Consider the following 14,426-nt stretch of genomic DNA (forward strand, 5'->3'; position numbering starts at 1 on the left):
TTCCTCTCCCAGCAATGCCATGGGTTGAATTGTGTCCCCTACTCAAATTCATATGTTGACATCCTAACCCCCCTGAACCTCAGAATGTGACCTTATTTGGAGATAGGATCTTTACAGAGGTCATGAAGTTAAAATGAGGTCATTAAGATGAGCCCTAATCCTGTATGACTGATGTTCTTATCGAAACAGGAAATTTGGACACAGACAGTTACATAGAGGGAAGACAGTGTAAAGAGACATAGGAAGACGATGCATCTACAAGCCAAAGAGAGGGGCCTGGAACAGATTCCTCCCTCAGGGTTCCCGGAAGGAGCCACCCCTGCCGACACATTGATCTCAGACTTCACATGTTCAGAACTGCTAGAAAATACATCTCATCTGTTCAAGCCATTCAGTGTGTGGTACTTTATTATGGCAGCCCTAACAAACTAACATAAGTAATTTCTTGTGTCTCTCCAAAAAAAAAAAAAAAAAAGTCTGACTATACCCATATTTGTGTATATGATTTTTTTCCTTACGTAAATGAATCATTTACTAATACTTCTCTACACGAGGAATTCTTCACTTTCTAATTTATTGTGCTAATCTTTCCACAGTAGCCTATGCAGGTGTATTTAATTCCTCTTAACAGCTGCATAGTATTCTGTAGTTGGGAGAAACTACACTTAATTTGCCCACTCTCCTTTTAATGGACAAGTTGTGTGCTTTCCATAATCCCCTGAGTTCATCAAATGCCTGAGCCTTAAGTACAGCAGGGTTGGTGAAGGATCTGCACACGGCAAATGTTCAAGGCCCACAGACAGACAGGAGTGAAGCATAAAATAAATGTCTATTTTATATGCTACTTTGTGAACACTTCCTGTGATTCATCTGTTAGAGCTCAGCTGACAGCCCCTCTTGTGGGTTCTCAGGGCACCTGCTTCCCTCCTTCCTTGCCCTTAGCACAGTTGCAGTTTTCCATTGATTGGTGTCACTTTCCAAATCATGTCTGCTTCCTTCCCCAGACCCTCTGGCATTGCTCTTGGCTGTGACTCTGGCACTTGGCACATCATGCTTAATTGGAGTAGGTTCTCAAGAACTGGTTATCAATGGAGAGAATCTTTGTAAGCTGTAAAATATCAGAGAAATGCATGACGGAGTCAATGCAAAGAGGAAGCAACTCCCCAGGAATGTGGGAGCAGCATCATTTCAGATCATGTGAACTTCCTTGAGGTCAAAGGTTTTGTGAGACCCTTCCCCCCGCACCGCCGTCATTTGTCGCTTTGCCTTCTGCTACTGTGGACCATTCAGAATTTGCAGCAGCTGATCCTCTCTCTTCCTGTGCTGGATTGACTCAATGTACCATTGAGGGAATGAGTTCTGTGTCCATTTTAGGAACGAGGCAATCAGTTACAGTCAAGTAAAAGCCAGAGTTGTTTAAGGTGAGCATAGACACTGGGGAAAGTGGGGTTAAGAACCATCATGGCCAGGGCAAACACTGGGAATCAAGAAACCAATTCACTAGGCATGGGACTTGGGCAACTTATTTCATAAGAATAAGAAGGCAACAACCATAAGAGCTGCTGGAATTTACCAAGCACTTGCCCTGCGGCAGACACTGCATTTGGCACACAGATTAACTCTCACAGCAATCGTGTAAGAGAGACACTGTTCCTATCCATTGTGCTCTGAAAAGAAGCCAAGTGTAGAGGGGCTGAGAGACAGCTCCATGGTCCTGCAACTCGTGAGTGGCAGAGCCAGGTTTTCAACCCAGATTTGCCCAGTTCATATTTCTTAACCACTACATGATCCCTCTGGGACATCCATTTCCTTTTTGGAAAAGGGGAGGATGGGACTAATCACTTAGAATCTTTGGGCCCCTGTAACTTAGCATTAGATTATCTCTCTTAAAAGAACTTGGGCCTTTTGTAGCAAGTTGTTTAGGCACCAAGGATCATTTATCTTCGAAGTGAAAGAAGCCCACCTCTTAAATATTAAAAGACTAAACTTGGTACAACGTTAGAAAGTTATAGTAGTGACTATTACAATATGAGTAACAGTAAAAGTCAAAACCATAATGAGATATTGCCTCACACCCATTAGGGCGGCTACTGTCAAAAACCCAGAAAATAACGAGTGTTGGTAAGCATGTAGAAAAATTGGAATCTTTGTGCATTGCTGGTGGGAGTGTAAAATGCCACTGTGGAAAACAGCATGGAGGTTTTTCAAAAAAATTAAACATAGAATTACCGTGTGATTGGTTGGGTGCAACGGCTCATGCCTGTAATCCCCAGCACTTTGGGAGGGCAGGCAGGCAGATCACGAGGTCAAGAGATGGAGACCAGCCTGACCAACATGGTAAAACCCTGTCTCTACTAAAAATACAAAAATTTGCTGGGCATGGTGGCGCACACCTGTAGTCCCAGCTACTTGGGAGGCTGAGGCAGGAGAATCGCTTGAACCTGGGAGATGGAGGTTGTAGTGAGCCGAGATTGCACCACTGCACCCCAGCCTGGGTGACAGAGTGAGACTCCATCCCCCCCCAAAAAAGAAAAAAGAATTACTGTGTTATTGCAATTCTACTTCTGGGGATATGCCCAAAATAATTGGAAGCACGGTCTTGAAGAGATATTTGTACACCTCTGTTCACAGCAGCGTTATTTGAAATAGCCAAAAGGTGGAAGCAACCAAGTGTCCATCGATAGATGAATGAATAAACAAAATGTGCTGTCGACATACAATGGAATATGCTTCAGCCTTAAAAAGGAAGAAAATTCTGACACATACTACAACATAGGTGAATCTTGAGGACATTGTGCTATGTGAAATAAGCCAGACACAAAAGGACAAATACTGTCTAATTCCACTTATATGAGGACCTCTAGAGTAGTCAAATTCCTAGAGACAGAAGTAGAATGGTAGTTGCCAGGGACCGGGAGGAGGAGGAAATGGGGGAGTATTGTTTAATGGATATAGAGTTTCAGTTTTGCAAGATAAAACATTTTCTGGGGGTGGATGGTGGTGACGGTTGCACAAAATATGACTGTACTTAATGCTACTGGACTGTACACTTCAAAATGGTTAAAAGGTTCAATTTTATGATACGTGCATTTCACCCCAATTTAAAAAAAGAATTTAAAAAAGGAACACCGGCGAAGGCTGTGACTTCGTTAGAATCAGCACTGTCAGTCAGGAGAGCCAGGGGGCACCACTGGCGTGTCAGCAGCATCTCTGTGGGGGAAGCTCAGCCCAGTCTTGGTGACTCTCTGAGGGAGCCCTGGGTTGGGCCTGTGTCTCAATCAGCCGTGACAGCTGAGCAGGGGAGCACTGCCTTCATGCCTGACGTGAGCCCTGCGACATCTGCCCTGGACATATCATTTCAGGAACATGAGGACTCCAAGTGGGGATCCCTGACAGCTGGGGATGGGGTGGCCGGAAGAAGAGGCTGCTTTTCAGATGGCCCTCAGACAGCAGCCGATGGCATTTGGCCAGATGCATGCATTTGTGCCACTGCTTTGGAACACGTTGGAGGGAAGAGGGCCCTCTGTGACAAGATAATTTTCTTTTGGGAAAGGGGAAGAACTGATTGGTTTTTAACTTTGTAAAGTTCAGAAATATCCAGTTTAACTTTGTCCTATCTCTGAATCCTGAGAGAGGCAGAGAAATGAGGGAGTGACATGCTCATTTTTTCTCAAGAAAAATGAAAGGTTAACCACTTACTGAGACTATAATAAGAGCGTGGGTAAGAAATACATGCTATGCAATATTCCTGACCAACAATGATGGGCTTTGCTACTCTAAAATGTTTGGAATCACTGGCCTAACAAAATGGCCGAGGCCAGCAACAGAAATGCCAGTGGAGGAGCATGAAAATTCTATGCCTTTTCTTCACATTAAATTTAAACCTCAACAATGGAAGGATGGAAAGGAGCAACTGCACAGTGTGGCTAACAAGGAAGCATCTCCATCAAGTCTCTTTCAGTGGGGGAGGGAGAGAACCCGACTCAACTGGCTGAAGACACAGAAAGAAATGTACTGGCTCACACACCTCAAGTGTTCAGGATGTTGCTAACTTCAGGCATAGCTGGATCCAGGTACTCATCAGGTACTCATACAAAGTCTTTCGGCATCTGTCTCTTTCCATCTTTTTTTTTTTTTCTTTTGAGACAAGGTCTTGCTCTTTTGCTCAGGCTGGAGTCCAATGGCATGATCAGGGCTCACTGCAGCCTCGACCTCCCCATCTCAAGCAATCCTGAGTAGCTGGGACCACAGGTACACAGACACCAGCTGATTTTTTTGATTTTTAATAGAGATGAGGTCTCTATGTTGCCCAGGCTGGTCTTTCCATCTTTTAGCCCTGGCTTTCTTCTGTGTTTGTTTCATTCTTGGGCAGTCCATCTATTGGTGGTGGCTGTAGCAGTTCCAGGCCTGTATCTTACCAAAAAGAGAGCTCCTCTTTCCTTCCAAAAATCCCATAGTTGGCGCTTTGGGTCTGGCCTGCGTCACGTGTCTATCCTGAACCACTCACTGTGGCCAGGGTAATGGAATATGTATGCCGAATGGCCAGGCCAGAACCATAAGCCCATAGGGACTGTTAGGGTGGGGAAAAGCCTGGGAGCTGGTCCCCAAAGAAGGGGTGCAGGGCAACAAACACACAGCTGTCCTCTCCATGGGGCCTATGAAGGAAGGCAGAAGCCAGGTCCCTTGGAGGATTCTGATTGCTTTCTTTCCTTGGTCCGTTATCTTTGCAAAGTGTTGTGGGGTTGTTGATACAGTGACCACTCTTCTCCTGTCCCACAGATACCTCTTGGTTTGAGGCATTGAGTTGCTCTGTGGTCAGAATGTTATTGATGGTGTTCTTGGGCAGTGGTTGTTCCATTTTGTTTTTTTAATTGTATATAAATAACTACAAACTTTTATTTTCTTGTTCATGGGTCTGGAGTTGATTGTGTCTTGGTTGGGATTGGCCCACCAAGAGCTCCAGAGCTCTTTGGAGCCGGGGCATACTTGGGACATGCATTTCTCATAGCAGATCATAGGAGTTAAAGGGGCAAACCAAACTGTGAACTCTTCTATCCTTGAAGAGCTTTGGCCCACATTGCATTTGCTAATATTCTTTTGGCCCAACAAAGCACATAGGCAAACCCATTGCCAGTTTGCATCTGGGGTCTTTATTCTGCGTCTCCTGCTCTGCAAGGCCACATGGAAGAGAGAAGAGAGAAGAAACGGGAGTCTAGTCTATCCCGTGTGGCCTTCATGAGAACTCATTAGTGTCTGGTTCCCTGCACAGAATTAGCTTCATGATCCATTTAGGCTTTTCTGTCTCTGATGGTAGTGATAAGGGAGATGTCTTTGCAACAGCTTGAGTTTCCTCCTTGAGATCAAAATCAAGGTTGAGCTATGCACCCCAAGCCCTTCAGGAATTGCTCCACTCAGTGTGTAAGGGGATGGTCTCCACTCTTACTGTCTGGACTTCTCTGCTGGTGAGGCAGGTGGTCGGGGAACGGTTGGGCTGAGTGCAGGCCTGGGAGAGGCCTGATCAAGGGGTGGTGAGCATAGGGCCAAGGGTAAGCTCAGAGAGCAAAGTCAACAGCCAGGTAGCCAGTCTGGATAAGTCCAAGGGCTAGGCAGAAAGAGATCAAGTCAGGGCAACTGGCTAGAGCCCACAGGACCAGGATAAGGCAAGAGGGTGCTGGACAGATTGGAGGGTAGAGCCCCAAGAAAGCCCCCGAGCAGCAGGAATTTGTAACCTGGGGGAGAGAAGGAAGTTGTTAAGATCTGGGACAGGACCCCCCTTCTTCACTGGTTTTCACCCTAAGAAACTGGCCATTCGGTCTTCCCTCTCATCCCTATCTTGGCAAACTTCTTGAAACCACTTAAAAATATTAATATTGGTAATTGCTTCCATGACTTCTCACTGCAGGCTGAGGAGCTTATATTGCATAGAAACACTTGCAAACAATGATATTTGTAGTTATTTTTCTTCTTTAGCTCCTGGAGACATCATGTATTTTACAAGATGTATGGTTAATACTGAAATCATCTTTCAGCAGCTCTAATATTGTTTCTTACAATTAACTTTAGTACTGCACAAATTGCTTTGGCATATTTGAGTACAAAAGTATCAACTGAAGCCCAAAGTATCAACTGAAGTGGGCAGAAAAAAGGCACACAGTTACTGCAAATGGAAATTTATGTTGTGTAAGAGCTGTTTTGCTTAGTTGTATTACATATTCAGACTCTGGGGATGGGTGATGGCAGAGCAGGTGGTGGTGGTGCCTCTGGAAAGGCAGAGAACAAGTGTCTCCTGTAGAGAATGTGGGCTCTTCTGCACAAATGGGTGTCTGCTGGTGACAACAGTCATGTTTCCCAATGTGGTGTGAGTGAAGGAGAAGCAGACAGCCTATACCTGTGTGATTGGAAGTTGGTATCGGTATGAGGTGGAACAGAATGAGTTAATTATTATTAATGATAATATCAAAATCTATGAGAATCTTGAGTACCATGAAGTAGACTCAGACTTTACCTGGTTTCCTTCTTTGAAACAACCCAACATAATAGTTACTATTATTATTCCCAGTTTTATAGATGAGGAAAACTGAGGGTGAGTGTGGTGAAACAGCCTGCTCAGTGTGACACATCCAGTAGGCAGCAGAGTGAGAATCCAAACCCAAGATCCACTGAAGCTCATGGTATGTGTCCAGTGTAAGCCCCCAGCATGACAAGACTGCAAAAGCCATAAGACAGGCTTAGCCAGTGTTCCTGGAAGCCCAGCGTGCTGGTTCCTTGTACAGATTAGCACCCCGAAGGGCTGATGCTAGGGAAGGCAGCAAGGCCAGGGATCTTGTCTAAGGAGGAGCAAGGGAAGGGCTTGACTTTCCAATCAGGAAAGGGAAAGAGCCAAGGAGTGGACATGAGATGACTCTGCTAACATTCAGCATAGCTGTCTCCCATTGGGTAGGGGTTAGGCAGATTGACTTTCAGCTTGGATGGGCCATGGATGGTCTATAGCTAAGTCAATCACTGAAGACCCATCCCCTTTGCCTCTGTGATTGACTGAGAGATGGGCAGCTCTAAGACAGTTCAGGCCAATGAGATGCAAGGAGAGGTTTGGTAGGGGCTTTTAGGAAAGGCAGTCTGCTTTTTTATGAGGAGGTTCAGGAAGGCATTATTTGTCTCAATCCACCCCCTCTCCCCAACAGTGAACAAGAAAGCAGATATCCTGGCTGAATGTTGGCAGTCATTCTGGGACGACAAAGGCACCAACCTCAGGAGATGGGAAGACGGAGTCCCCAGGGATGCTACTGAGCCAATAGAGCCATTCTACCCCCAAGCCCACCCCACCTTGGGACTTCCTCTTGGGTGAGTCTGTAAATCTCCATGTTGTTGAATCCACTTTGACTTGGCTTTTCTTTTTCTTGAAGCTCAAGGCATTTTAATTGGCATAACCTAGCCTATAAAAGGAAGATTAATTTCTTTGACCTCAAGAAAGTGGAATTCGAATTAGAGGGGATGAGATATCTCCCTCCATAGCCAGAGCTACCTTGCAGTGAGTGTCCAGCATTGGAAGCACCCCTGCTAAGGCTGGGAGATTGCAAGCAGATTCCTTTTTTTCTTGTCTTGTCTTTTTTTTTTTTTTTTTTTTTTTAAAGACAGTTTTATTCTGTTGCCCAGGCTGGAGTGCAGTGGGGCAATTTCAGCTTACTTCAACCCCTGCCTGCTGGGTTCAACTGATTCTCCTGCCTCAGCCTCCAGAGTAGTTGGGACTACAGGTGTGTGCCACTGCACCCGGGTAATTTTTGTATTTTTAGTAGACACAGAATTTCGCCATGTTGGCCAGGCTGGTCTCCAACTCCTGACCTTAAATGATCCACCTGCCTCGTCCTCCCAAAGTGCTGGAATTACAGGCATGAGCCACCGCACCTGAACTGCAAGGGGATTTCTAACGAGAAGGAGAGACCCTGCCACTGGCAACCACACCACCATCAAGGTGGGGCCTCATGATCCACCTAAGAGCGGGAGCAGGGCTCTGAGGCAGGGCACTGATGCTGAAGACCCCTCTGTGTTGCAGGACAATTTATCAAAGGAAAATGAGGGCATCCATTCAGTTTTCCTTGTCCCACCTTCAGAAAAGACCAGGATTGTTGAAATTATTCCTCTAAAATCTCCTACATTTTAAGAAGGAAGGTCAAGCTGGCGCTAATGTAATGTGTACTCTAGCTTACATATTTTAGCTAACATACCTGCTTTAGGTCAAGCTGGTGATACAGTGGCATTCTATTTTTTACTTATGGTATGCTTTATAGGAAAATGGGACGCTTCGTATGATTAATATTGGTGAGGCAATGTCCATTTTATCAGAGATACAAGGTAAATTCTTATCACAGTACACTGTTATCAAGGTTAGAGGTTGTGATATCTTTGCTTTCTTGATTTGTTAAGAATTGTATTTATGATTTAATCATTGCCAAGTCGATGGTCAGGAATGCTTCCTCACTTTGCCATGGCGATATTGTTCTGGGGGAGAGGGAAGTTGATTCATGTTATTTGTTGTGCTCATTTATGAACACATTGTCTGTTCTAGGTTCCTCTCACAAACCCTTTTGGATCTGACATCCATGAATGTATTTAAGCATTTAAAAATCATGACTTGTTTCCACCATGCGCCACCTACTTTCTGTGAGAAGGCGTGCTTTCTTTTATTTATCCTAAACATATGTTTTCTGAGCTTCCAGCAAATTCCACACCATCCCCTTAGACTAGTCTCCTGGAGTAGGACATGCACAGTTCTTGGCCACCACTAGCTGTGGCCATCCTCGGCTAATGTTGCCTTTGTTTTATGTGAATGGCTTATTTACTCTTCTCTGTTGGATATCAAAGCAACTTAACAGTGTAAGTAGACTTTGCTAAATGAAGACAGAAGTAAGCAGAGACTGTGGAATATATTGGGGCTACTTCTGTGAGATTTTACATGGTGAAGCAAAGGGAGAAGTTGACACAGGAGTTGAGCCCTTGCTGCCTTGCCCAGTATGTGATTTTATGGAAGAAGATGAGCAAAAGAAAGGCCTGTTGCAGGCCATGTTTTCTGGATGGTTGTTGAGTCAAGAAGGACTCGGGTGAGATATTGGGGCTCCTTATTTGAGCCAGCAGAAGCAGCTTTTTAGTTCCCAAATCAAATGGCTGGTACATAAATGTAAGGCTCTTATGCTTATTTTGTGACCTGAGAGATGGGGAGTAGGGAAGGAAGAACTAGGCATAGTCTCAGATGTCTGGGATAATTGGCATCATTTTCCTACATTATCCATGCTTCATGTAGAATGAGTTAATTGAGCCTGAAGCTTTCCAAATCTCTTGTTAATTACCCTGAAGCAGGCACGTTTGTCCCTTTCTTGGTCTAAAGCTGCAGGCAGATGTCTGAGGTCTTTTATCCTTGCCCAGCACCAAAGAGGGACCACAAAATCTGCCTCAGGTTTTCTCAAGGGGCCAGGTTCAGCACATGGCCCACCAGCCCCACTGCTCTGTGTGCCCAGCCGTCCACTTAACCACCTGATCCTGTTGTGTGACTTAGAAGGACGTGGCTTTTACAACTTGAAAGCTTGTTCCTGGACAGGAGTAATTGGTAGTAGAGAATCGGAGGAACTAAGGACTTCAGCATCACACCCCAGTTTAAACCTTTGCTCTTCAGCCAAGACGAGAGCAATGCTTGTCATGCTTGTCTCTCTGGCTTTTGGATAATATGGATAGCTGGTCCTTATGGAAGGCTGACTTTGGCCATATGTGTACTCTTTTTAATGATCTCAACTGCCTGACGATGTCTACACACTGCGTGAAGGACCTTATGCTCCAGAGAGGCAGGCTCCTTGCCTGGAGTTACACTTGGGGTGGCAGAAGTGGGACTCCTACTCAATCCTGACATACCATAGCACAGCTTGTTGATTTGCAGACATGTGGTTGGATGTGCTGTTAAAGATTGGTGAAAGTAAGAATGTGTTTGCTCTAAATTTCCCTGTGAATTTCCTTGTCTGCACCAGCTGGCTTGGTTTGATCCTTTCCCCAGACTCTGATGCTTCTGTCAAGACAGAGCACATGCACATGCTCTTGTCCTCTGGCCCAGGTAAGGCTTATCCACAGAGCAGGGAGCAGTGTGCCCCCAGTGCCCGGGAGGTGGTGCATTCCACAAAGAGGTGAGTGGAGTGGGGGACTTGTCATTGAATCCCATGTAGTGGAAGGCCTTGGGGAGGTGACACAGAAAAATGTGCTACTCTGTATTGTCTCAGGAAGGGTTGAATTTGATTCTGTTGTTTCTGCAGATGTGAGAATAAATCTTGATGGCTTTCCTCTTTCTGCCTCTAACCATCCTGGTGTGTATTGACTGGTTTTACCTGATCATTTTCACCATTTTCCCCATGGTTTTAGTGGTCATTTTTCATTTCTTCTCTTGTAAATAATCAGTTCATGTGTTCTAGCACCAATTCTAAGCCTAGATTAGTAACAAGAAAAGTTCCCTGTTTTTGAAAGAAGATGTCTACTTTCTCTGTCCTCTTTATTGCCCAGAAAACAGGTATTGTGGAGATGTGGCCTTGATTGTCCTTCTTCTTGTCTCTTCCACCAATGTGGCTGACCTTTTTCTCCTCACTCTCCATTAATTAGCAGCAGTTTCCCTGTTCCTTGGCTCACAGTGGTGGACCTGGGAGCCTTAGCACTCACTGAAAACCCCTTGCTGCCTCACAAGAGTCGCTCCATGCTTGAAAGCCCATCTCAAATGCTGCTTCCTCTATGAAGCCCACCCTGGATTATGTTCAACTGGACATACTTCCTTATTTAAACCCTTTGGCACTGATATTCTATCTTTAATCATTATTGCTCTTTTAGAACATGTCACCTTCCCATGTTTTCCAAGTCTTAAAAGTAGTGCATGTCCATCACAGACAAATGGGAACTGCAGAAAAGCACAAAGAATAAAACAAAGATGACCCATGTAATAGCAGGTGCCAGCATTTGGGGAGCGTTATGTGCAGATTCTCTTCCAGATCCTTACCTGTGTTAATCCAGCTCATTTTCACAGCCACTCCTCGAGGGCAGTATTGTTTCAATCCCCATTTTCCATGTAAGGAAACGATGCTCCAGGAGGTAATGGCGATGAGTCTCAGATGGTAGGTGGGGCCCTGTGCAACCTAGAGATCTGATTAAACATGGTTGTCCCAGTTCCATGGCTGTGTGAGTTGGAGATCTCTCTGAGCCCCTGGGGCTTCTCTCTGCTCCTCCCTGGCCCCTGCATGCAGCCTGGGGTCTTAAGTGGGCATCCACTCCTCCTTGGTGGGTGCTGTAGGGAGACTGTAACTTTCTGAAGCTGCCTCTGTTTTATTTTAGAAGTCAGGTTTTAACCATAGGCATAAAAAGAGCAAGAAGTAATAACTGCAGCCAGCATTTATGGAGGGCTTCCCACGTGCCAAACCCTGCTCTGAGGGCTGTGTGTGTGTGAACTCACTTATTCTTCACACCATAGCTGCTGTGAAGACCTGGACGGAGTTTACACAGTTAGAATGTGATGAGAGGGGCTGGTTTTAGAAGCTGGTTTTAAACGCCTGCTCTCTTGCCTGCATCTACATCCAGTGATGAGACAACAAAAACAGGTCTCTGTGGATCACAAGTGGGGACTTGAGGGGAAATGGCACAGCTTCTTCTGCAACATTAGGATTAGAACAAGAATCAGGGAAGAGCCTCACAGGCCTCTCCAGACTCCGGACCATGGGAAGGCCTCCCAGTTGGTGGGGCTGAGCATGGGACAGGGAGACCTGATGGGGTGTCCAGGCAGAGAGAGGAAAGTCAGCTTCAAGAGGCTTGGAGCTGAGCCCATGCCCCCGGGGCTCTGCTGACATCTAGGGATGTCCCTTGGCCAGGGCACCCCTGAAAGCTCCTTGTGTGGTCACTTTAGCATATGGCCTAATGGTCACTTGTGGATCACCAACAGAATGGCACCCATTAGAATGGCACTGGAGACTTTGCCAAGTCCCATTCGGCTGGTGGACACACTCTATTCTGAAAGCCCACCTGGAGATAGGGAGTGGGGGTCTTGACATCGAAAGGGATGGTGGCTGTGTACCTCAGCTCCCACTTGGGTGGGAATAGACAAGGTGAAAAACATTCCTGTTAGTCAAATGATTCCTTTGACTATCATCTGCTGATAGCTGAAGGTCAAGTTGTATGTCACCACCTTTACATGGGAGATCAGAGAAAGGAGGCGTCACATGGATGAAGGCTGGGAAGGCTTCTTGGAGGACAAAATATATGACCTGGCTTTAGAAGGACAGAGATGAATTCAGCAGGAGGAGGAGGAAGGCAGGAGCACACACCAGGCTGAGGAGAAGGAGTGAGAGATGGAGTGGCTCAGGCCCAGGGATGCGGACTGAAAGGACCCTCCAGAAGGTGGGATGGGGATGGCACCAAGATTCTGCACCTCTAATGCCTGGGATGGGGATGTGATGAAGGTCAGGTGAAGTATGAGTGTGGGAGTCAGACATTCTGGGCTTGAATCCTGGTTCTGGCACTTACTAGCTGTGCAATTTCTGTCTTGTGACGTGCAGTCACCTGATCCCAGCCTCTGTTTCTTCATCTGAAACCATGACACCTACATAAGGAAGCCACAATCAGGACTTAATGAGATGGTAAACATATAGTACTGAGCACAGGGCCTGCGGTGTATGTCATACTTGCTTAATACATGGTATTCATTACTCGTGTTCAACTGGGAAATCCATTCTGTGGGTCATGGAAATCTCCACCCACTGCTACTTTGTTTCTGTGTCTTTGTGGAATGTCTCCAAGTAGCAATGAAATCACATTCTAGACTAGGCAACTAAAAGAAATTGGGAAAATCCTAGTGGATGTCCAGTTAGAGGAAAATTACTCAGTTTGCAAAAAGGAAATATTGGGATTCAATTTCACTAGTTTATTTGCTTTTGGTTTGGCTTTCATGGGAAGCTATACGCATCTGGGTACTTTTTTCCCAGCAAGCATGGGAGATATATATCTGGTTTCTTCATACACAGTGATGATGTTTCCCTCTTCCATCCACGGAGACAGCAGGGTTCAGGCTTGGAGTTGGGGTGGAACTGGCCCTCATCCACCCCACCCTCTCTTCATGCAGCAGATGACTGGGACATAGAGAAGCTGATGGGGCCACTGCCACCGAATTTCCACCTGCAGCCCTTCTCGGGGGCCACCACCACGCCCCTCACCAGCTCTCACTGACAGGAGAGAGCTTGGGGAGCTTGAGGAGCTGCTGACCCTGCAGAACTGCTCTGAGACGAGGGTGAGCTTTTCCAGGTGAAATGATTCACGGCTAGGCTGATTTAACGAATGAGTTTTTAATCAGAGAAATACATATTCAGGTATGTCCCATGCCCAGTGATGGCACCAAGCAATGTCAGGATTAGATGGGAAATTAGAGGCAATTTGCTCCAAGTGTGTGTACTTGTGTACCCTTAACAGAAGAATCCATGCAAGGGTCTTCTCTCTTTTAGGAAGCTCCCAAGTTCATTTTTTATTCAAAGCAAACCAGGAGAGCTCTGTCTACACTCATTTCTATGCATAGAACTTGACACTTTAAAAAGACAATGCTGAACTCAAGTTTTCCTGCCCCCACACCAGCCCATCCCTCTGTTCTTGGAACTGTTAGTTCCCAGGGCACTAACCCAGTAGTACTAGGCACTGAATAGGCATCCAGTAGGTGTTGAATGTTGTATATGGTGGACAAGGGCCACTTTGGAAAGTCATGTTTCATGGCTTCACTCCTCCCTGTGAGTCTGGGTGCTCTGAAGCCCCTGTCTCGAGCCCGCCATGAGACACACAGAATTTAGACCCTGTCATCAGTGTTAAAGGTCAGCTAACATGGTTTCCAAACTAAGCATGTATCACCATGTATCACTTGGACTTGAACCCAGGTTGGCTGAATTATCCATGCATCTAGGCAACCATCTATCCATCCATTCATGCAGCCCATGGAAATGTTTGGAGTGCAAGCACACTCCAGGTGTTGTGGCAGATACAAAGACTATGATAGAGGGCCTGGTCCTGGTGGATCCAGGATGTGGTGGGGGAGACTGTTCTAATGAACCACCTCCATGTTGAGTTATGTGATAAGAGCTGTGATAGAGACAGGTGCAAAGAATACAGGGAGACAGGCATTCAGGCCTGGGATCTGTGCAACTGGGTCCTCATGCTGCCCTTACTTAAGGCTCAAAAGGTACCACTCTCCCAGCCATCAATACCACTCCACTGTCAAATTTCCTGCCCCACAATCCCGTCCTGTGATGTTGTGCTGGAGAGGCAGCATAGCTCCAGTGTCCCTTAACCATACCTAAGAGTATAACTACACAGGCAGATCACGAGGTCAGGAGATCGAGACCATCCTGGCTAACATGGTGAAACCCCATCTCTACTAAAAA

The 14,426-nt window shown here is 45.9% G+C and overlaps 1 long non-coding RNA gene across 1 annotated transcript in view; it reads left to right on the forward strand.

Moving 5' to 3' along the window:
- Window positions 1–14,426, forward strand: part of LOC102123682 (uncharacterized) — a 200,894-nt gene that overhangs the window by 120,924 nt on the left and 65,544 nt on the right. The window contains exon 2 of the long non-coding RNA XR_010587718.2: window positions 7,182–7,341. This is a non-coding gene — a long non-coding RNA (uncharacterized lncRNA). The remainder of the gene's footprint in view (window positions 1–7,181; window positions 7,342–14,426) is intronic.

The sequence above is a fragment of the Macaca fascicularis genome, chromosome 6 (genome assembly GCF_037993035.2).
Source record: "Macaca fascicularis isolate 582-1 chromosome 6, T2T-MFA8v1.1".
Lineage (NCBI taxonomy): Eukaryota > Metazoa > Chordata > Mammalia > Primates > Cercopithecidae > Macaca > Macaca fascicularis.